The 21,403-nt window shown below is 46.9% G+C and overlaps 1 long non-coding RNA gene across 1 annotated transcript in view; it reads left to right on the top strand.

The window, feature by feature from the left end:
• Positions 1–314: 314 nt before the first annotated feature.
• Positions 315–21,403, top strand: part of LOC126981094 (uncharacterized) — a 57,234-nt gene continuing 36,145 nt past the window's right edge. Inside the window, exon 1 of the long non-coding RNA XR_007733735.1 lies at positions 315–865. This is a non-coding gene — a long non-coding RNA (uncharacterized LOC126981094). The remainder of the gene's footprint in view (positions 866–21,403) is intronic.

The following is a 21,403-nucleotide window of genomic DNA, read 5'->3' as shown; positions in this document are numbered from 1 at the left end:
AACCGGAGTGTCTCGAAATAGCAAGACGCGCTCACACCCAAACACACTTCAAGCCTCGTAAACACACACTCCTTTCCGCTAGGGATTCATGAACCTAACGAAGCAGAGGGTAGATATAATTATATGCAAATACAGTACAAATATAACCTAGTTTTGTAAAGAATGGATGAATTTCAACAGTGCTAATATCCCACTTAACCCCAATTCTTGCTGTGTTACTCGATACAGACACACGCTAACCCAGTAATTAGTCGTCTGGCAGCGGGGTATGTATTTGGAGCACAGCCGCCACTCGCCTCTTGGGTCCACAACGATGCCAGATTGTCGTACTCACCCGCTTATATTTCCCGACTTCCTACCCCAAAACTGTCTTCTGGGCTCCAATAACGAAACGCATTTATAGTTATCGTTAAAAGAGTTAGATGCTGATGTTTCTTGGCAATAGTTAGGCGTCAGAAACCGGTAAATACTATGCTCTGAGTGCTCTGAGTACGACAAACTGGCAACGGTGTCTTGAGGTCCCAACGTTGCTAGATTGTCGTACTCAGCCTTTTATATTAACCAACTTCCGACTCAAAAACTGTCTCCTGGGCCCCAACAACTAGATTCATTAATATTTGTCGTTAAAATAGTAAATTCCTGATGATTCTTGGCAATAGTTAGCGTCAGAAACCGATAAATACTATGCTCTGAGTACGATAATCTGGCAACGGTGTCCTGGGGTCCCCTGCAGGCCACTGAGTTCTCGGGGCCGTGGTACGGGAGATACGAATAGTGAGTGAGGCGTAATAACATCATCTGCGCATGTCTGTTTCTGGAATCGCTTTTGACCTACATAACCCTGACATCACTTCTTCAGAGCTTGGTGAGTGTGTCCACGTGTGTGTGTGTGTGTGTGTGTGTGTGTGACGGAAGGGCCAGTTTGACACCAGCAGAAGTAGTAGTGTAAAGGTGTCAGGCTATGGTGGCTTCGAGGTAACGACAGCACAGCCATCCCGAGGTCAGGTATTCATCACACATTGCGTATTTCAGCGGTTGGAATCCGTCAGGTGATCCATTAGTTTTGTAATTGATCTCTTTATGATTGTAATTGTTCCATTATCAGTCATTATATAGGGTTATCACCCCCTCACACGGCGGAGTGGAAAAATTTGGGCGGCTTTTCCGATACCCTACGCCCCTGTCCACCCAGCAGTGAATGGGTACCAGGTGTTAATCGGGGGTTGTGTCCCGTCTCCTGGGGTCTGTTTCCTTCTCCTATAATTCCTTCCCCTTCTGTCTCTCTCCGGCATATGACCACAGATGTTGCGCCGACTAAACGAAACTCCAACTTTTACCCCGTCACACCTTGTTCACACACCCAAGCGTAGTTGGCGATGCTGGTCGAGGCAGGGCAGGTACATACCATTTGGCTGGTCTTAGCCTCGCACAAGTTGTCATGAAACACATCGACCAGGCGCACATATAAAACATATTTTGATCTTGTGAAGAGTAAATCACGCATATACATGGAAGATCCTGTGCTTCATGCCTTTATGTATATGTTTAGTAATGCTTTAGGAAAGATTAGTAACACTGTAGGTCGAGTAACAAGGTTCATTTAAAGTTGCAGTGTTGTAAAAGCGTCAAGTAGCCTGGCCCGGTCATGTATATTTCGCGTGCTCTCCCCTCCGTGTGGCTGTATATATCCATTTCTGAAATCTGTGTTAATGGTTTGGTATAAACATGTTTGTCGTGTTCAGGACCATCAAAGGGTAAAAGTTGGAGCCCCTGCCTGGGGCGAAAGGCAGTTACGTCCCAGCCGTACATGTATTCGCGTGCTACGGGAGTTCACGAAATTACTTCTGAAACGGTAAAAGGTTGGCTAATTGTTAAGAGTGGCGCCGCCGCTCGATTACTATATATCCTTTGGACAATTGTTGGCATAGTGTCAAACATTCTTTCCTACACTTATTTGGGTGGGCGAAACATTTGGTCCGTCGAAGCGATTGTTTTCTAATGCGTGCACGCAAATTTAATCAGTGAAGAAGCAATGGCAGACGGGATGAACGCCACAGGAGCAAGTGTAGGAGGCGAGCAAACATGATTTTCTCCCCAGACACGTTGGTTGTTCTATTCTCAATAAGGGATGCTCACAAAGGCCGCGGGGGCTTCGTGGTGCAGTGGTTAGCACACTCGGCTCACAATCGAGAGAGCCCGGGTTCGATTCCCGAGCGGTGTGGAAAAATTTGAGCGGTTTTTCCGATACCCTACGCCCCTGTCCACCCAGCAGTGAATGGGTACCAGGTATTAATTGGGGGTTGTGTCCCGTCTCCTGGGGTCTGTTCCCTTCTCCTATAATTCCTTCCCCTTCTGTCTCTCTCCGGCATATGACCACAGTTGTTGCGCCGACTAAACGAAACTTTCCTTTTTTTCACAAAGGCCGCTCATTAGGTGATCGCGTGTGAGATTTATTAATAATATGGAGCCGTGACAGTGACGATTACCCCTTCCTCCGGCAGGTTCTCCTCCGCTCCAGAAACAGTATAAAATGTGAACTGGATCGGAAAAGTTCTGTCGCTACGTCCGGATATTACTGGCCCGGAGCGACGTACGTGTCAGGCTTTATACCCATAACGTGGAGTGTTGAGCATTGTTCCATGTTTTTTCTTTCTTAAATATCTTCATTTGGTTACATGTCTGAACAACTACGTGTGAGTAATAGTAAATATCTTCATTAGGTTACATGTCTGAACAACTTCGTGTGAGTAATAGTCCATTTTAAGTATCAACAAATACCGCTTGAACAAATACTCCTTTTCCCCTTGTTAAACTTTACGACAGGAAATTAATCCTATTAAACTATAAATGTCATCAGTTTTCTAACAGCGGAAAATTATACAGGTAAAATTAGCACTTCCAAACATGTCAGCCTTTGCGTTGGCTTGAATTTCTCGTTTCTGTCGCATATTAACACAAGGGAAAAATGCTTATTCCAGCCGCATTAATCAAACTTAAATCTGCCGACATCAAAACCATCGTACATTCCACATCAACAAGAGTATTCCAGCCAATATGTCATCAGCTAAGCCTCACCGCCCCCCCTCCCCCCGCCCCCCCATCATCACGCACCACCCACTGCCATTTGCACGCCGACCTCCACCGCCACCGCCACCACCAATACCACCACCCGCAGCGATATCCGCAATCCAGGGAGCTTAGGGCCCGCCAGCATATCACCAGCAGCAGTCACTATACCTGAAAATTCTTGTCACCGCCACTGTCCGAGCCTCCCAGCCATGCTTCGACAAGGTCATGGAGCATTGTAGAATTTGCGTCAAACTCGCGTCGACCACAACCGGGTGGCGCCCATTACTACCACCTCACCGCCGCAGCTCCAATACTAATGCTGTTACGACAAGTACAGTGGTGCCGAGATTTCCCTTCGCAGTGACCGTTGTACTCGGCCGCAATGCTTCAAACCTCTCTCTCCGTAATGTCGCCGCTGATTCAACAACAGATCCGCTAAAACGGTAACAAATTAATCAGTCTGGAAACAGTTTATGGCAAATATGATTAATAGGTCAGGGAATGCCGCCATTGTTGTGCCGGACCGCTGTCATTGACCCACTTTTTGTTCTTTGATGAAGCAAAATTTGGTGCAGCAATGGCAGATGCTCTTCATGCGTGATAATGACGGCGCTGCCGATTACGATTATGTATCAGTGACGGTAATGATTTAATAATTGTGATCATATTTATGGAAGTAATAACCATATTGCTAATTTTATTATTGTAATTACTAAAGTTACTGCCATTGCATATCTCTTCATTATTAACAGCCTCTTCCTCATTATTACTCTCATTACGGACCATACTTGTTGCTGCTGTATGCGTCATGAACCCTAAATATCCCTGAAAAAAATTGAAAATATCTTACCAGTTTTGTTTCACACACACACACACACACACACACACACACACACACACACACACACACACACACGACATAAGCGCTCCCCGGCAGGCCTGATGACTTATCGACTCAAAAATAAGCCGCGGTGACGCCAATGAAGGGCCGCGCGGTGATGGCCAAGGTCAGCGGGGACGTGCTGGCCGGGGATGGATCGTGAAATGAAAACCCATAAACGCCAAACCTGAAGCCGCCTACCGCCTGCCGCCTGTCCCCTTCTGAGGCATAAACACCGCCTGCCCGTGATATCGATAAGAACCCCTTCGTGACCCAGCCCGGCCTGCCTGACACTGGTGCTTCGGGTCCAGGCTTTCGTTAATCCCCGAGTATATCGCCGCCTCTTGGCCGACCCGACACTCCGCACGCCCTCCTCCCGCTAGCCATGATTTTACGGCCCAGCGATGGCACACTAACCCACGCCAGGCCGATGCAGCCTCACCCGTTTTGTGTACCCGCTGGTCTCTCTCTCTCTCTCTCTCTCTCTCTCTCTGATTTCAAATGGTGTTTTTATCAAGTTTTATTTCATTTCTGCTTACCTGTCGGTACCCATTCTCTCCCTTGTTTGCCTTTGCTTTTTTTCTCTCTCTCTCTCTCTCTCTCTCTCTCTGCACACACACACACACACACACACACACACGGGGCCGCGGAGGCTGTTTAGGGCGGGAGGAAGCCGCCGCCTTTTGTCTGGCTTCTGTTACTTTGCGCGCAGGAAGTGTTTCCTGAAGTTTATCTCAAGTTTTAACTTGCCGAGAGTGTCTGTAGGAACGGTTTTTGTCGAGGGGACTGTGTGTGTGTGTGTGTGTGTGTGTGTGTGTGTGTGTGTGTGTGTGTGTGTGTGTGTGTGTGTGTGTTTCGCCTTAAAACCACATGTAAGACTAGCCCAGGCGTTTTAAGATACTTTGATGCGAGTCATATACTTTGTATAACCAATGATAATAGTAATAGTAATAATAATAATAATAATAATAATAATAATAATAATAATAATAATAATAATAATAATAATAATAAAAGGGTAGTAATGGTAGTGATAGTGATAATGATAATAGTAATAATAATAATAATAATAATTATTATTATTATTATTATTATTATTATCATTATTATTATTATCATTGTTATTATTACACTATTATATTAATAAAATAATGGTAAACATCTTAATAATGTCCATAATAATGATAGGAATAAAATTATGATGAGAATAAAAAATAAAATGCCTCCTTGTTATTACATTGAATATTTGTATAATAATGCCACTAACAGTTGAGGCGCGCGTGTTCCCGGTGACGGACAATTCAGTACACGGCTCAAAGAGGATAATTAGTTATTTTTGAGCCAGGCGAGAGCCGCCTGGCGTCTGCACTGTGGCTCCTTTGTGTGGCTCGGGGCGGGAGGCGCGTGTCTCGTGCAGAGGGCCGCTGGGGAGGGAGTCGATGGAAAGGCATTTCCATTGTTGTGTAAAAATAGTATTGCATCCATTGCATACTTCATGGTGTTGGCGCTGCTCGTGCCTCGGGTGTTAAAAGAATCGTGTTTGGGGACGAAGGAAAAAAAAACTTTTTTTCGAACGCCGGAAAAGTGTTTTTAGCTGCCCTGTTTAAAATGGTGTCGCTGGATGAAGGTTTCGTAGCATTTCTTAACACTTTGGGACAAAGAATAGAGTATACTTTGCTCCGTGTTTAATTGGAATGGGTTTTTCTTTTGTTTTGACAGTTAAAAAATGTTCTGTTCATTTTTATCTAAAACTATAATTTGTTTGCATTTTTCTCTGTGCAGTAATGACACGTGTAATATTAAAAAAAAATCAAAATACGTATTACACACTTTTATGTACTGGTTGTAATGATCAGTTTTTCAAAGATGAGTATACACACACACACACACACACACACACACACACACACACACACACACACACACACACACACACACACACCTTGTTAGCATCACTTCATCCTTCCCCCCGTGATGTGCCTGGTTGTGTTATGATATATTGTGTTGTGCTCTGCTATGTTTTGCGGCGTCGTGTTGCGTCTGTGTTGTATGGTAGTCCATGGTGTGGTGTGGTGCTTTGCTGTGTTGTATGGTAGGCCGTGCTGTGTTGTTGTGTTCTGGTGTGCTGGCTTGTGTGGTGTTGTGATGTGATGTGTTGTGTTGCATGCTTGGCTGTTGTAGTGATGTAGTGTTGTATTGTGTTGTATGCCTGGCTGTTGTAGTGATGTAGTGTTGTTTTGTGTTGCATGCTTGGCTGTTGTAGTGATGTAGTGTTGTATTGTGTTGTATGCCTGGCTGTTGTAGTGATGTAGTGTTGTTTTGTATGTCTGGCTGTTGTAGTGATGTAGTGTTGTATTGTGTTGTATGTCTGGCTGTTGTAGTGATGTAGTGTTGTTTTGTATGTCTGGCTGTTGTAGTGATGTAGTGTTGTTTTGTGTTGTATGTCTGGCTGTTGTAGTGATGTAGTGTTGTTTTGTGTTGTATGCCTGGCTGTTGTAGTGATGTAGTGTTGTTTTGTGTTGTATGCCTGGCTGTTGTAGTGATGTAGTGTTGTTTTGTGTTGTATGCCTGGCTGTTGTAGTGATGTAGTGTTGTTTTGTGTTGTATGCCTGGCTGTTGTAGTGATATAGTGTTGTGTTGTGTTGTATGCCTGGCTGTTGTAGTGATGTAGTGTTGTTTTGTGTTGTATGCCTGGCTGTTGTAGTGATGTAGTGTTGTTTTGTGTTGTATGCTTGGCTGTTGTAGTGATGTAGTGTTGTGTTGTGTTGTGTTGTGTTGTAGTGATGTAGTGTTGTTTTGTGTTGTATGCTTGGCTGTTGTAGTGATGTAGTGTTGTTCTGTGTTGTATGCCTGGCTGTTGTAGTGATGTAGTGTTGTTTTGTATGCCTGGCTGTTGTAGTGATGTAGTGTTGCTTTGTGTTGCATGTTTGGCTGTTGTAGTGATGTAGTGTTGTGTTGTGTTGTATGGCTGGCTGTTGTAGTGATGTAGTGTTGTGTTGTGTTGTATGCCTGGCTGTTGTAGTGATGTAGTGTTGCTTTGTGTTGCATGTTTGGCTGTTGTAGTGATGTAGTGTTGTTTTGTGTTGTATGCCTGGCTGTTGTAGTGCTGTTTGTGTTGCGTCGTACCGTGATGCGTATTTCCTCGCCGCCACCGTGAGTCCCTGAACATAAAAGCCTACAGCGTGTCATTAACAAACTGCTCGTGGTGGCTGTTTTTACAATTTACAGTGCCATTATACTTTTTGACGCACGGCCGCCGACCCACAGAGCGCGTACGAGCCTGCCCGTCCGTGTGGTGCTGTGTGCTGTGGGTGCGTTTGTTTGCGTGTGTGGTAATGTGGCTGTCTGCATGCTGATGTCTGTACGCTCTTCCGATGTTTTTTTTTTTTTTCTTTTTACAGCAGAGGAGTCAGTTCAAGGGCATAAAAAAAGGTAACAAATGCGCGCGTGTGTGTGTGTGTGTGTGTGTGTGTGTGTGTGTGTGTGTGTGTGTGTGTTTAAACATATTCCTGTGGTTTGTTTTAGTACGTTAACATTCACATTCATACACAAATTCGCGCACATACAGGAAATTGCTATATGCATATTTATATAGATAGATAGATTGAGAGAGAGAGAGAGAGAGAGAGAGAGAGAGAGAGAGAGAGAGAGAGAGAGAGAGAGAGAGAGAGAGAGATTGATTTATAGACGGGTTACTAGATACGAGAGAGAGAGAGAGAGAGAGAGAGAGAGAGAGAGAGAGAGAGAGAGAGAGAGAGAGAGAGAGAGAGAGAGAGAGAGAGAGAGAGAGAGAGAGATTAGGGGAGGGAACACAGTGCCAGAATGTAAAGAAATATTTGTTTAGCGAAGAGCAAAGTGGCTGGCGGAGGAGGAGGAGGAGGAGGAGGAAGAGGAGGAGGAGGAGGAAGAGGAGGAGGAGGAGGAGAAGGAGGAATAAAAATAAGCAAACGAAGAAACTGAGGATATAATTTTATGTGCTAAAGGATGAAATTGCGCAGGAACACACACACACACACACACACACACACACACACACGGAAAGCTCTCTCCATCCTTTGAGTAAATCCTTAAATGAGCTTAATCCCGTCCCTTTTAGTCTTTGTTTTTCCTCGCTATTTCCCTCCCTTCTCCCTTTTCTCTCCCTCGCTCCTTCCCTCCCTTCTCCCTTTTCTCTCCCTCGCTCCTTCCCTCCCTTCTCCCTTCTCTCTCCCTCGCTCCTTCCCTCCCTTCTCCCTTCTCTCTCCCTCGCTCCTTCCCTCCCTTCTCCCTTTTCTCTCCTTCCCTCCCTTCTCCCTTTTCTCTCCCTCACTCCTTCCCTCCCTTCTCCCTTTTCTCTTCCTCGCTCCTTCCCACCCTTCTCCCTTTTCTCTCCTTCCCTCCCTTCTCCCTTTTCTCTCCCTCGCTCCTTCCCTCCCTTCTCCCTTTTCTCTCCTTCCCTCCCTTCTCCCTTTTCTCTCCCTCGCTCCATCCCTCCCTTCTCCCTTTTCTCTCCGTCCTGCTCTTCCTCCTCGTTCGCTCTCCGCCCCACGTCCTTCCTCTTCCTTTTCATTTTCCTTTCTACTATTCGTCTTCCACACATTCCTTGGCGTAATATCTTTGGGAGAGAGATGGTAACGATTCCGCCTTCACTTGCGTATCTTTGAAGCCTGTCTCACCCACACTAGTGCCAGACATACGCGGCAAACTTAACAAGATTCTGCTGTAGACAGGCGAACAGCAGGGTAGGTGATTTTTTTTTAAGGTAGTTTGCGCCTTAAATTCGTTCTTGTGTAAATTATACAGTTGGAATTAGCGACGTGATAATATTCTCGCAAACCGTCATGGTGAGTGGAAAACTGCGCGGAATGTTTTGTCTGTTTTTGCGGCGTCCGTGTGTCAGTCAGTCGCAAATTCAGGCCGCTCTCCTCTTTCGCGTGTGGCTCCGACGTGAATGTGGTTATTTACCGGTTTCGTTTTGCCTCAACTTGCGCGTGTGTGTGTGTGTGTGTGTGTGTGTGTGTGTGTGTCAGTTCGTCGACGTGGAGTTTGTTTGTTGCCCTGAAAAGTATGTTGTGCGCGAGGCAGGTGTTCGCGAGGTGACGTCGGTGAGCGGTGAGTTTGTTCAGGGCGGGAGGAGATGTGTGCGTTTGTTGCTCCAGATTGATGTGTGGTGTGTGTGTGTGTGTGTGTGTGTGTGTGTGTGTGTGTGTGTGTGTGTGTATGCTCGCGCGCTCTGAGTTTGTTGCTCCAGATTGATGTGTGTGTGTGTGTGTGTGTGTGTGTGTGTGTGTGTGTGTGTGTGTGTGTGTGTGTGTGTGTGTGTGTGTGTGTGTGTGTGTGTGTGTGTGTGTGTGTGTGTGTGTGCTCGCGCGCTCTTGAGTTTGTTGCTCCAGATTGATGTGTGTGTGTGTGTGTGTGTGTGTGTGTGTGTGTGTGTGTGTGTGTGTGTGTGTGTGCTCGCGCGCTCTTGAGTTTGTTGCTCCAGATTGATGTGTGTGTGTGTGTGTGTGTGTGTGTGTGTGTGTGTGTGTGTGTGTGTGTGCTCGCGCGCTCTTGAGTTTGTTGCGTAAGATTTGTTCTGACAAGCTACCGTGCACTGCTTCTTCCTCTACAATAGCGTTAGGGAAGGCGGGAAAGCCTGAACGTCTGTGGAAGTTGTAACAGTGATGAAATGGATTTTTAAGTGAAGGAAAATACAGTTCCAGAAGGCCATTCGTTTCGGTATTTCTTGTTGACACTGTATTATCGAGGGAACTTAAAGGTCACTGATGTACGCACTCCTGGAGGAACTTATCGTGGCAAACTTCAACACCAAGCCTTGTGGTTCCAACTCGTGGTTCTTTGCAGCTACAGTTCCATCAAAGCAAGCAATACTGTCGCCAGCAGACCGCGGGTGTGACGCCGCAAGTCATAGGGAGGGGAGTTTGAAGCTGCAAGATCGACCCAGGCGACACCTTATAAAGAAGAATCGTGTGGTGTTGATGGTTCATTGAGTGTACACAGCTGTCTGCTCCCGCCAGTGCCGCCAGTGGTCGAGGCACGGGGCAGAGATACCGTGACCGTAATCTTCGGTCACTCGACATTGATAGAACACAAGGCAACATGTCAGCGGGACAGTGAACGCGGGACGAGCACCGAATTTCTACACCAGCAGTAATTGACGGCGTCCGTCATCCCGACCCAGCCCGCCATGCGCCGCCGCACGCATGTCAATTAGAGGCAATTTTCAGTTACATGTTCTGTCCCGTTGGGTGGCTGTGTGTGTGTGTGTGTGTGTGTGTGTGTGTGTGTGTGTGTGTGTGTGTGTGTGTGTGTGAAATGGGTATGAAGTGAGATTATAGCCATACACCCATTCACTTTTGTGTTGTCCATTTCTGTTTTTAATATATTTGGGACTTCATTAATTGTCGATAATAATCTATTGTGAAGTGTGGTCGTGTTTGGGTTAAATTTAGGGAGATGAAACGGCAGCCAGCGGGCTCGTTATCTCCAGGCACTCGGCCACTGTGCTGATAAGTCTCCTATTGGAGGAATTTGATTTTATATATATATATATATATATATATATATATATATATATATATATATATATATATATATATATATATATATATATATAGTGTGTGTGTGTGTGTGTGTGTGTGTGTGTGTGTGTACGTGCATTTGAGATGCGTTAATGGCTGGCGCTGACGTCCCTGAACAAAACATATTTTCGCGTGAGTGACATTCATCATTTCACACTGCCGAACATAATACTAATGAACACAAGTACAATCACCGAGCATAAAACTCTGTCCGTATTAATGTCCAACATAAAACGGAATCTCATGGCGGACAGGATAAAAAATATTACTAAACCTAGTTCGGATGTTGTTGATATGGTCACTAAATATTTTGTGTATAAAGTTATTAAACATTTATCGTATAATTCATTACATGAATAAAAAGTGGTCCTCATAACTGTTGATCGCCAGCTCTATCTGATGCGGTGGTTGCGACCTGTATTGATTTATTCAGCCAAATTGAATATCACGCCAGCTGCGGCCCCTCGTGAAGGACGTCATTATCATCTTCCTTGGTGCGGTCCACACGGCTTCATGCATCAGTAACACCGGCAAGAGGGTCGGCAAGGATAATCTAATCCTTGTCCGAATGCTTCTCGAGGAACTGTCTGTCTCGCACCCGATATAGTGTCTGATAGTGCCTGCCCCGTGTGTAGCATCTCTGAGGAGGCACTAGTCGCTTGTGTGTGTGTGTGTGTGTGTGTGTGTGTGTGTGTGTGTGTGTGTGTGTGTTGAAATAGGAGCCCATTTCTTTGTGCGTATTTTTCTCTTTCGGCTGTGACCGTTTCCTCGTCTCGGGTTTTCAGCACTATAAAAAAAAATTATAGTCATGTTCGGTGCACGCCAATGATAACGATGGTGGTTAGAAGCATTTCACCATTATTCGGCTTTGTTCCAGAGAGCCGTGAGTATTAAACTAACAACACTTAAAAGAAATAGCGAGAATGTGACTATTTGGGTGCAGCAGGCGGAGACCCACTTACAAGCTTTGGTTTCACTTCGGATGACTAACTGAGGCGCCGCTAATGCCGGGAAGTTACTATACTTACGCGAAGTTCATTGCCGCTCAACGCTAATCACGACGCGAGACTTTACATTAATTCTGCGACGCGGCGAACGAAACACACGATCACCTGAAGACTAGACCGTGGAGTGGACGAAGATGGATGATCAGGTTTCTTTTGTCACAAGACTTCCCGGTTTTCTCAATAAGGGAAGGATTTTTTTCAGTCATTAGTCTGATTCTACCATTAAAAGGAAAGGTGAGACGGGGCGCAGGTGAGCTGTCATGTAGGCTTTATCGATTACCGAGGAGAGATGAGAGCGACGATGTGGCATGATTTATTTTATTAAGTGGCTCACAACCGAGAGAGCCCGGGTTTGATTCCCGGGCGGAGTGGAAAAATTTGGTCGGCTTTTCCGATACCCTACGCCCCTGTCCACCCAGCAGTGAATGGGTACCAGGTATTAATCGAGGGTTGTGTCCCGTCTCCTGGGGTCTGTTCCTTTCTCCTATAATTCCTTCCCCTTCTGTCTCTCCGGCATATGACCACAGATGTTGCACCGACTAAACGAAACTTTCCTTTTTATATTATTAAGCAGCTTAAACTTGCACTCTACATCAGTCTGTGTTGCAGCGATGCATATAAAACAATTACTGGCGTTTACAGGTAATTATTTTGCCTATAAATATTTTTCAGTTAGTCCGTCAATTTCAGAGTGTTTATTGGTTTTCGCCCTAAGCGCTGCTATTACGTATAATAGAGATTGTTTAAAACAGTGCAGAATACGCAGTGCAGCCATTCATTTTACACTTGTTTGAGGAATGTGACGCACGCTGGGAATTTCACGGTGAGCGTCGCGGCAGGCTTTGTCTTAAGTTCCCTTCATTATAGTTCATGGTCCAACTCCCGCTAACTTGGTCCTCGTCATTAATGTGTCCATACGACGCCTTAATGGGAGTGTTTCTGTGATTACACTTCCCCGCCTCGACGTCCGCGCGCTGATGGACGAGTTGCTTGATGAGTCCGTCGTGCGGGCGCCGTATGCGGCCGGGCGTTTTGGTCACGGGAAATTACCATCTAAGACTTATATTGCGTACACATCATTACTTGTAGTACGGGAGCAAAAAACGCACTATTTAACCCGGTAGCAGCGACGGGCCAAATTTGTGGCTTTACCGTGTAGCAGCGACGGGCCACATTTTTGCCATGATATAAACCCCCCAAAATAGATGATGCATAAACTGATCACAAATGCGTTGATATATATTCTGAAATGGTTTGCGTGAGTGATGATTTTTTCTCACTGTTCTCGCTTAGAGGGGCCTTTAAGAAACATGATCCCCGCAGGTACCAGGTTAAGGCAAGGCAGCAACAACGTCTTAAGTTTAAATCTTTATTCTCGTCCCTCTTTGTGACCTGACGACCCATCCACCGGCAGCCTCACGTTAGCCACTGATGAAAGACGAGGAAGATGAAGTGGACTCATTAAGCTCATCGTTGGGTTACTATTCCTTTTGTTTGTGCCTCAAGTCGGTAAGTCGAAACATTCCTTTTCAAGTTAACGATCTCGTGTTATTGTAAAACGTAAAGCAACACCAGCAGCAACACATTTATTTGGCTGTTATCTCAAAACCCTTCGGCAACAGTTGGTCTGGATTTTGTTTTATGGCGTCGTTTTCGTTACTTTGGCATTCACGGAAGTCCTTTATGAACTCTTGCAGGATATATTGCGACTCTCGGGGGCTTCGTGGTGCAGTGGTTCGCACACTCGGCTCACAACCGAGAGAGCCCGGGTTCGATTTCCGGACGGAGTGGAGAAATTTGGGCGGCTTTTCCGATACCCTACGCCCCTGTCCACCCAGCAGTGAATGGGTAACAGGTATTAATCGGGGGTTGTGTCCCGTCTCCTGGGATCTGCTGCCTTCTCCTATAATTCCTTCCCCTCCTGTTTCTCTCCGGCATATAACCACAGATGTTGCGCCGACTAAACGAAACTTTCTTTCCATTACGACTCTTGTCAAGAAAATGATATTGCAAGCGTTGTTGTGAATTCGGCTTGTGCCACGTGAGACGAAGGAGAGAAGCGGCAGTCTCGGAACGTTCCTCGGGGCCTCCAATGTGCGTACGTAATCTACAGTCAATATTTCAAATGAAAAAGATAACCTCTACACGAACTCAAAGGTCGGTATTACAAGACACTCTCGCTTCTCACATCACCTCTTTCTAACGGTCAAAGAGGGGGTCAATCGGGTTCTAATGAGTGTTTCTTCAGGTTCATGGTACAGAGGAAGGGCCAAACTACTACCAGGGTCATAAAACTACTACTGGTAATGCCCACAACTCCTGCGAGAGCCTTGTCAAATGGGTGTTCTTGGGTGACGAAATGTCTTATCATACAACCCTCAAATAGGCTGGTATTACAAGACACTTTGCCATATCACATCAGCTGTTTCTAAAGGTCAAAGAGGGGGTCAATCTGGTTCTAATGAGTGTATCTTTAGGTTCAAGGTACAGAAGAAGGGTCAGACTACCACCAGGGTCATAAAACTGCCCTTGGAAAAGCCCACGTTTCTTTAGGTTCATGGTACAGAAGAAGGGTCAGACTACCACCAGGGTCATAAAACTGCCCTTGGAAAAGCCCACGTTTCTTTAGGTTCATGGTACAGAAGAAGGGTCAGACTACCACCAGGGTCATAAAACTGCCCTTGGAAAAGCCCACGTTTCTTTAGGTTCATGGTACAGAAGAAGGGTCAGACTACCACCAGGGTCATAAAACTGCCCTTGGAAAAGCCCACAACTCCTACGAAAGCCTTGTCAAATAGGTGTTCTTGGATGACGAAATGTCTTATCATACGAACCCTAAGAGCCTCGACCCACACAGCTGACCACCCTCCACACCGATCCACTTTTCCCGTCACATCCTCCACCAGGCGGCTGCGAGCTTCTCTACGATGCGGCGCGACTTTCCAACATTAACAAGTTTAAACATACCGTTCCCGCGGGTTTGTTCAATGCGGTGATGGATGGGGGAAGTTGTCTCGCGGGAACCGTAACATCCCGCGCGAGTCAGCCCGGGCGCCAGGCATCGCTCCGGGCCGTCAGCGGGGAGGAAGGTTGGAATGGCCTTAGATTAACGACCCCCTGTTTTGTATTGCCCGGCCGCGGCGAGTGATACATGCCCGCGTCCAGAGAGAGAGAGAGAGAGAGAGAGAGAGAGAGAGAGGAAGCAAGTAACGTTGAAGATAAACTAGAATAATCAACTCTCTCTCTCTCTCTCTCTCTCTCTCTCTCTCTCTCTCTCTCTCTCTCTCTCTCTCTCTCTCTCTCTCTCTCTCTCTCTCTCTCTCTCTCTCTCTCTCTCTCTCTCTCTCTCTCGACCTCCCTTTGATGCGTCACGGCCTTCCTGACGTCATTATCTCTTTTTTTTCTCCGAACTTTATGTTAATTGCCTCACTCCGGCGCTGCTTCTTAGACGAAAATTGTGACGTTATTCCTCCCTTCTGTCCCCTCTTCCACCTTTCCTTCTTCTCCCTATTGTCTCCAGCAGCTATATACCTTTCCTTTCCTCCCCCCTTCCCTTCCCCTCACCCTACGCTTCATATAGTACCTTTTCTGCCAGTCCTTTCCTCCTTCACCTTACCTTTCCTTCCCCCTTCCCCTCCTTCTTTCTGCTTCCCATCCTCTGTTCTTCATGACCCACCTCACCCTCCGTCTCAAATAGTACCTTTTCTTCCTGACCTTTCCTCCTTTCCTTCCCCCTTTCCCTCCTTGCTATACTTATTGCCTCCTGTTTCCCTTCCTCTGTTCTCCGTGCCCTCCCCCCCACCCCACCCCCACCCTCCCTCCGCCACATATACCTTTTAAAGTCCCAGCGGCGGCCCTTCTATACGTCTTGAATCCAAAACTTGTCAAAGAATCGTGATACGAAAGTTAGACATCCAAGTTAGAGCCTGATACTTTACGAGGCTCAAATCTTGTCTGAATGTGGGGATATTTCTCAGACAGGTTTCTTTATAAAGGGCTTCAGCGGGGTACTCGAGCATCCTCCCCCGTGCCTTTCAACCCCACCCAAGGCAACCGAGAGAGCCCGGGTTCGATTCCCGGGCGGAGTGGAAAAATTTGGGCGGCTTTTCCGATACCCTACGCCCCTGTCCACCCAGCAGTGAATGGGTACCAGGTATTAATCGGGGGTTGTGTCCCGTCTCCTGGGATCTGTTGCCTTCTCCTATAACTCCCCCTTCTGTCTCTCTCCGGCATATGACCACAGATGTTGCGCCGACTAAACGAAACTTTCCAGCTTTCCACACCCAAGGCTACCGCATCTTGCCTCACCGCACTCCAGCTTGCCCTAATGCCACCCTCGCCCAGCCCCCGCCAAGAAGGGAGAGGCCTTGTGCGCCGTGATAATAATGCTGTATTTATTTTAGCATTCTGCCTCTGGAAACCGAAGCGGCCCAGAAAGTTACGGAGGTGAAGGCAGCCAATTTGAAAGTCACGAAGCCAAAGCCGCGTCCTAAAAATTCATGAAGCCCACGCCGACGCCTACCTCCTTGCCTTCCCCTGCCCCCCCTGCCCTCCTTGCCTGCCTCTCCCTGCCTCCTTGCCTCCCTTCCTCTTCCTGCCTCCCTTGCTCTCTTCCTCTTCGTTTTCCTCCCTCTCCTTTCCTCCTTGATTCCTAGGTTGTCTTTCTCTTCCCTGTATCCATATTTTTATCCTCTTTGTTCTGCTCCACTTCCTTTCCTCCCTGATTCCTAGGTTGTCTTTCTCCTCCCTGTATCCATCTTTGTATCCTCTTTGTTCTCCTCCACTTCCTTTCCTCCCTGATTCCTAGGTTGTCTTTCTCTTCCATGTATCCATATTTTTATCCTCTTTGTTCTCCTCCACTTCCTTTCCTCCCTGATTCCTAGGTTGTCTTTCTCCTCCCTGTATCCATCTTTGTATCCTCTTTGTTCTGCTCCACTTCCTTTCCTCCCTGATTCTTTGTTTTCCTTTCTCCTCCTTCTGTGTTTCATCTCCTTTCTTTATCCTTGTTTTCCTTTCCCTTCCCTCCTCTCTACTCCTTTGCTTTCCTTCCATTATCTACCTAACTTCTTCTTTTCTTCCACTTCCCTGGTTTTATCCGCTCTCCTTCCACCCTCCCTTCCACCCTCTCTTCTCGCTTCCCTCACTCCCTCTCCCTGCGTTCCTATTTCCCTTCTTTCTTCCTCCGTGCTTTCCTTTCTCTACCTTTCTCCATTTCTCCTTTCCTCCATCTCTCTCTTTTACTTCCCTCTTCTATTCCTCCATTTCTCTTCTTCCCTCCATTCGTCCATTTTCCAGTCTACTTTCCTCCTTTCTTCCTAGTGTCTATCTCCCTTCCTTTCTCCTTATTTTTCTTCCTCCTCTTCCCTACATTTTCATCCTTTATTTATCTGCTTCTTTTCCTATTTCTTCGTCTTTCCTTGCTCTTCTTTCTCTTCGTTGTTCTCTCTATCTCTCACCCTCGCTTCGTTCTTTCTCTCATCCCCTTTTCTTTCTCCCCTTCCCTACATTTTCATCCTTTATTTATCTGCTTCTTTTCCTATTTCTTCTTCCTTCCTTTCTCTTCTTTCTCTTCGTTGTTCTCTCTATCTCTCACCCTCGCTTCGTTCTTTCTCTCATCCCCTTCTCTTCCTCCCCATGACTCCATTGAAGGTTTTTTTGTCTCTTCCCCTCTCCATCTCCTTTCCCAGTTCTTCTTTCCCTCCCCTGTTCTCTCCAATGCCTCCACTCCTTCCTCTCAACTCTCTGCCTCTCTTCCCTATCTTCTTTCCCTCCCTTGTACTACCTCCCTCTCACCCTCCCTTCATCTGTTCCAAATTTTGCCTTTTTTCCTCCTTCGGGTTCTTCCTCCATCATCCCAATGCCTCCACTCCTTCCCCTTAACTCTCCTTCCTCTCTTCTTCTCTCTATATCCTTTCCCTGCCCTTCTTTTCCTCCCTTGCACTATCTCCCTCCCTCTCACCCTCCCTTCATCTGTTCCAAATTTTGCCCCTCTTCCTCCTCTCAGTTCTTTTTCCTCCACCTCAATGCGTCCACTTCTTCCCCTTTCCTCTCATTCCCCTCCACCACCACCACCTTCCACCCCCACTATAACCTTCACCACCACCACCACCAATCCACTCCTTCCCCTTAACTTTCCAACCTCTCTTCTTCTCTTTGTCTCCTTTCCCTGCTTCTCTTTCCCTCCGTTGTCCTCTCCGTCTGCCTCCCTCCCTCCCTTCCCCTCTCTCTTCATTTTTCCTCCTCCCCTAAAGACTCCTCTCCTTTCCCTGTCTCTCTGCCCCTCTCCACCTCCTTTCCCGGCTCTTCTTTCCCTCCGTTCTTCTCTCCATCTCCCTCCCTCCCTCCGCCCCTGTGTCCTCTCTCTCTCTCTCTCTCTCTCTCTCTCTCTCTCTCTCTCTCTCTCTCTCTCTCTCTCTCTCTCTCTCTCTCTCTCTCTCTCTCTCTCTCTCTCTCTCTCTCTCTCTCTCTCTCTCTCTCTCTCTCTCTCTCTCTCTCTCTCTCTCTCTCTCTCTCTCTCTCTCTCTCTCTCTCTCTCGTACATCTCAATATTCCAGCCAACCATTTCCCGGCTAATGGAATCGCTTAATATATCTTTCTTTTATTTTCCTTTCCTAGTTCTCAGTTGTTTATGCGACTTGTTTGTTTTGTATTGTTTATGTATAATGCTTAGGGTTTGTGTTGCTGTTTTTGTTTGTTTGTGTTTGTCTGTGTGTGTGTGTGTGTGTGTCGTCTGTTTGTTTGTTAGGGTGCGTCCACACGGTCGAACAGTGTCCGTCGGACAAACACTGTTACCATATCATAAGGCGAAGCAGGATGACGTCATAATCGTTGAAACGAGGGAAGTTGATATGGCAACAAACAGTGGTACCAGATGAAGTTGTATACCACAGTTTCTACTCTGTTCACCAAGCAAAGACCGGCAGACAATGTTCGAAGCTGATGTCCGTAGGCAACACACAGGTATTTACGTCAGTGTTAGTGTGGACTTCGGTGACAGGTGGTTGGTGCCAGCGTCTAGTGCGGTACATCACCATGGTGCACAATAAAAAATAAAAATAAAAACCAAGAAAATTGCACTATGCAACATGTTCATCGTTTGCCTGGCAGTATCGTATGGTTCTTAGCCTCTGTCCCACTAGACAGTGTCCGAAGTTCCGATGCTACGAACATGGGCAGTGTCCGGTACACCTCTTGGTGCTCGCTTCTGAAGTCACCAGCGAGCTTTTCCGCTTTCCATTGTTAACTGGTAACAGTGTTTGTCCGACGAACATTGTTCGACCGTGTGGACGCACCCTTAGTCTGTCTGTGTCTGTCTTGTTATTTTGTCTATCTGTTCTCTCTCTCTCTCTCTCTCTCTCTCTCTCTCTCTCTCTCTCTCTCTCTCTCTCTCTCTCTCTCTCTCTCTCTCTCTCTCTCTCTCTCTCTCTCTCTCTCTCTCTCTCTCTCTCTCATTAAACCCGTCTCCACGTTATAAATCTCACGGTGATCGATCGCGTAAAATTAATGTATTCTCTTTAAGAGGAAAAAGAAGCCTATCAGCCTCAGGGTTAATTAATAATCTAGGCTGTTTTTGAAAGGCTGCCGAGAGAGTCAACAGTGAAGTCTTAGTGTAGTGGAAAGCGCCGGAGGTGGTGTCTCTCACTCTCTCTCTCTCTCTCTCTCTCTCTCTCTCTCTCCTACACAACACGACCCTAAAGGAAGCCCTAAGCACGGTGTGACCTCGTGTGTGTGTGTGTGTGTGTGTGTGTGTGTGTGTGTGTGTGTGTGTAAAAGTTCGTTCCCCCCCCCTCCATTCTCTGTCCTCAAATCTTCCCCCTTTTTTCATATCTACCGTCCTCTCTCTCTCTCTATTACCCTTTTCTCTGTTCCAACGCTCTTCCCCCCTTACATCACCTCTCCTCTCTCTTCCTCCCCCACTATATTGAAAGGATAAACGAGGAAGACTATATACGCTCCAAGACTGTCGTGACCCCACAAATAACGATAGGAAATTAAAGTTAGCGTTAAAACTGCTAAATATTGATGGGTTTCGTTCTCTTTTGCTATAGTTATCGGCCAGAAACTAATGAAAATGCAATGCGCTGAGTACGATAATGTAGCAACGGTGGGGGTGGGTGGATGTCCTTTGGAGAGGCGGATTGTATTGCAGGATTATTCGTAGATAGATCGGACTGGCAAAGGCGACGCAATGTGTATAGCTTTTGTTTTTTCATTCTGCACTTTTCTCCCTGTTGGTGTATTTATGCTGTGTTGTTTAATGTATCGACTCTCTCTCTCTCTCTCTCTCTCTCTCTCTCTCTCTCTCTCTCTCTCTCTCTCTCTCTCTCTCTCTCTCTCTCTCTCTCTCTCTCTCTCTCTCTCTCTCTCTCTCTCTCTCTCTCTCTCTCTCTTCTCTCTCTCTCTCTCTCTCCTCTTTCCTCCCCTCTCCCCTCCTCCCTCTTTCCTCCCCTCTCCCCTTCTCCTCCCCCTCCATCCCTTCTGCATCATTCACTTCCCCACCACTACTCCCAAACCCCTTTCCTCTCCTTCCCCTCCACCACCACCGCTACCACCGCCGTCCCACCCACCCCCACTATAACCTTCACTACCACCACCACCACCACCGTCATCACTTCTACCTCTCCCCCATCCCAACCGAACCCTCTCCTCCATCACCTCTTCCACCACCTCCACCACCACCTCTATCAACACATTTCCCGCACGGGCCGCCACACTATCAGCACCTCGCCAGTATGTCACATGGCCACAATGCCCTTCACTGGGGATTAGCACACAACCCTGGTCTCTTTCTCGCCTATTAAGAAATACCCCTTTTGTTTGTCGCCCAGCCCGTGGTGTTGTTCCTCTCCTTTTCTTCTCTATTCTGCCACTATTCCTGAGAGTGAAGAAGGAGGGAGGGAGATGGGAGGTGGGGAGGTAAGGAGAGAAAGGGAGGAAAGGAAAGAGGGAGGTAGGGAGTGCTAGGGTAAGTTAGAGAAGGAAAGGAGGGAGATAAGGAAAGATGGAAAAGTAAGAAAAGGGAGGGAGAATGTTGAGAGGGAGAAAGAAGAAGGGAGGTAGGTAAGAAAAGGGAGAAAGGGAGGGAGGAAGAAAGTTGAGAGGGGGAAAGAAGTAGGGAGGTAGGTAAGAGAAGGGAGAAAGGGGGAGGAAAGGAAGAAGGGAGATAGGGAAAGTCGAAAAAGGGAGAAAGGGAGGGAGAAAAGGGTGGGGGAAAGATGCGGAAAGGAAGGAGGGAGATAAGGGATAGCTGAGAAAAGGAGAGAGGGAAGGAGAGAGGAAGGGGGGAGATGGAGGAGGTGGGAGAGGGGAGAGGTAAATGGGGGTCTGTCTTCCCCTTTTTTTTTGTCCACTTCATGTTTGTGGTAAAAATGTGAATAATGGTGTTGATTTCTGAGCCGGCAACCCTGTTAGGGGATTTTTGTGTACCGATTCTTGTGTGTTTGTTTTATAATTGATATTCTTGTGTACTTTATGCTATGGTACTCTCCCTCTCTCTCCTCGTCATCTTCCTCCTCCTCCTCCTCCTCCTCTGCTTCTTCTTCTTCTCCTTCTTCGTCTTCTTCTTCTTCTTCTTCTTCTTCTTCTTCTTCTTCACCTCCTTCTTCCTCCACCTCCTCGTCCTCGTCCTCCCCTTCCTCCTCCCCGTATTATTATTCACCCTCCTCCTCCTCCTCCTCCTCCTCCTCCTCCTCCGCCGCCGCCGCCGCCGCCGCCGCCTCCTCCTCCGATGTCATTTAAATCTTCCCTCACTCCTTCCTTTGCTCTTCCCTTCTCTCTCCTTCCTCATTCTCCCTTCTGACATGCTCTTCAATTTCCTCCTCACTCATTCACCCCTCCTCCTCCTCCTCCTCCTCCTCTTGTATTACTCATGATTAAGAGTAGTT

This window comes from Eriocheir sinensis, chromosome 46 (assembly GCF_024679095.1).
Source record: "Eriocheir sinensis breed Jianghai 21 chromosome 46, ASM2467909v1, whole genome shotgun sequence".
NCBI classification, from domain to species: Eukaryota; Metazoa; Arthropoda; class Malacostraca; order Decapoda; family Varunidae; genus Eriocheir; species Eriocheir sinensis.
This window is presented reverse-complemented; position numbering and strand designations above follow the sequence as displayed.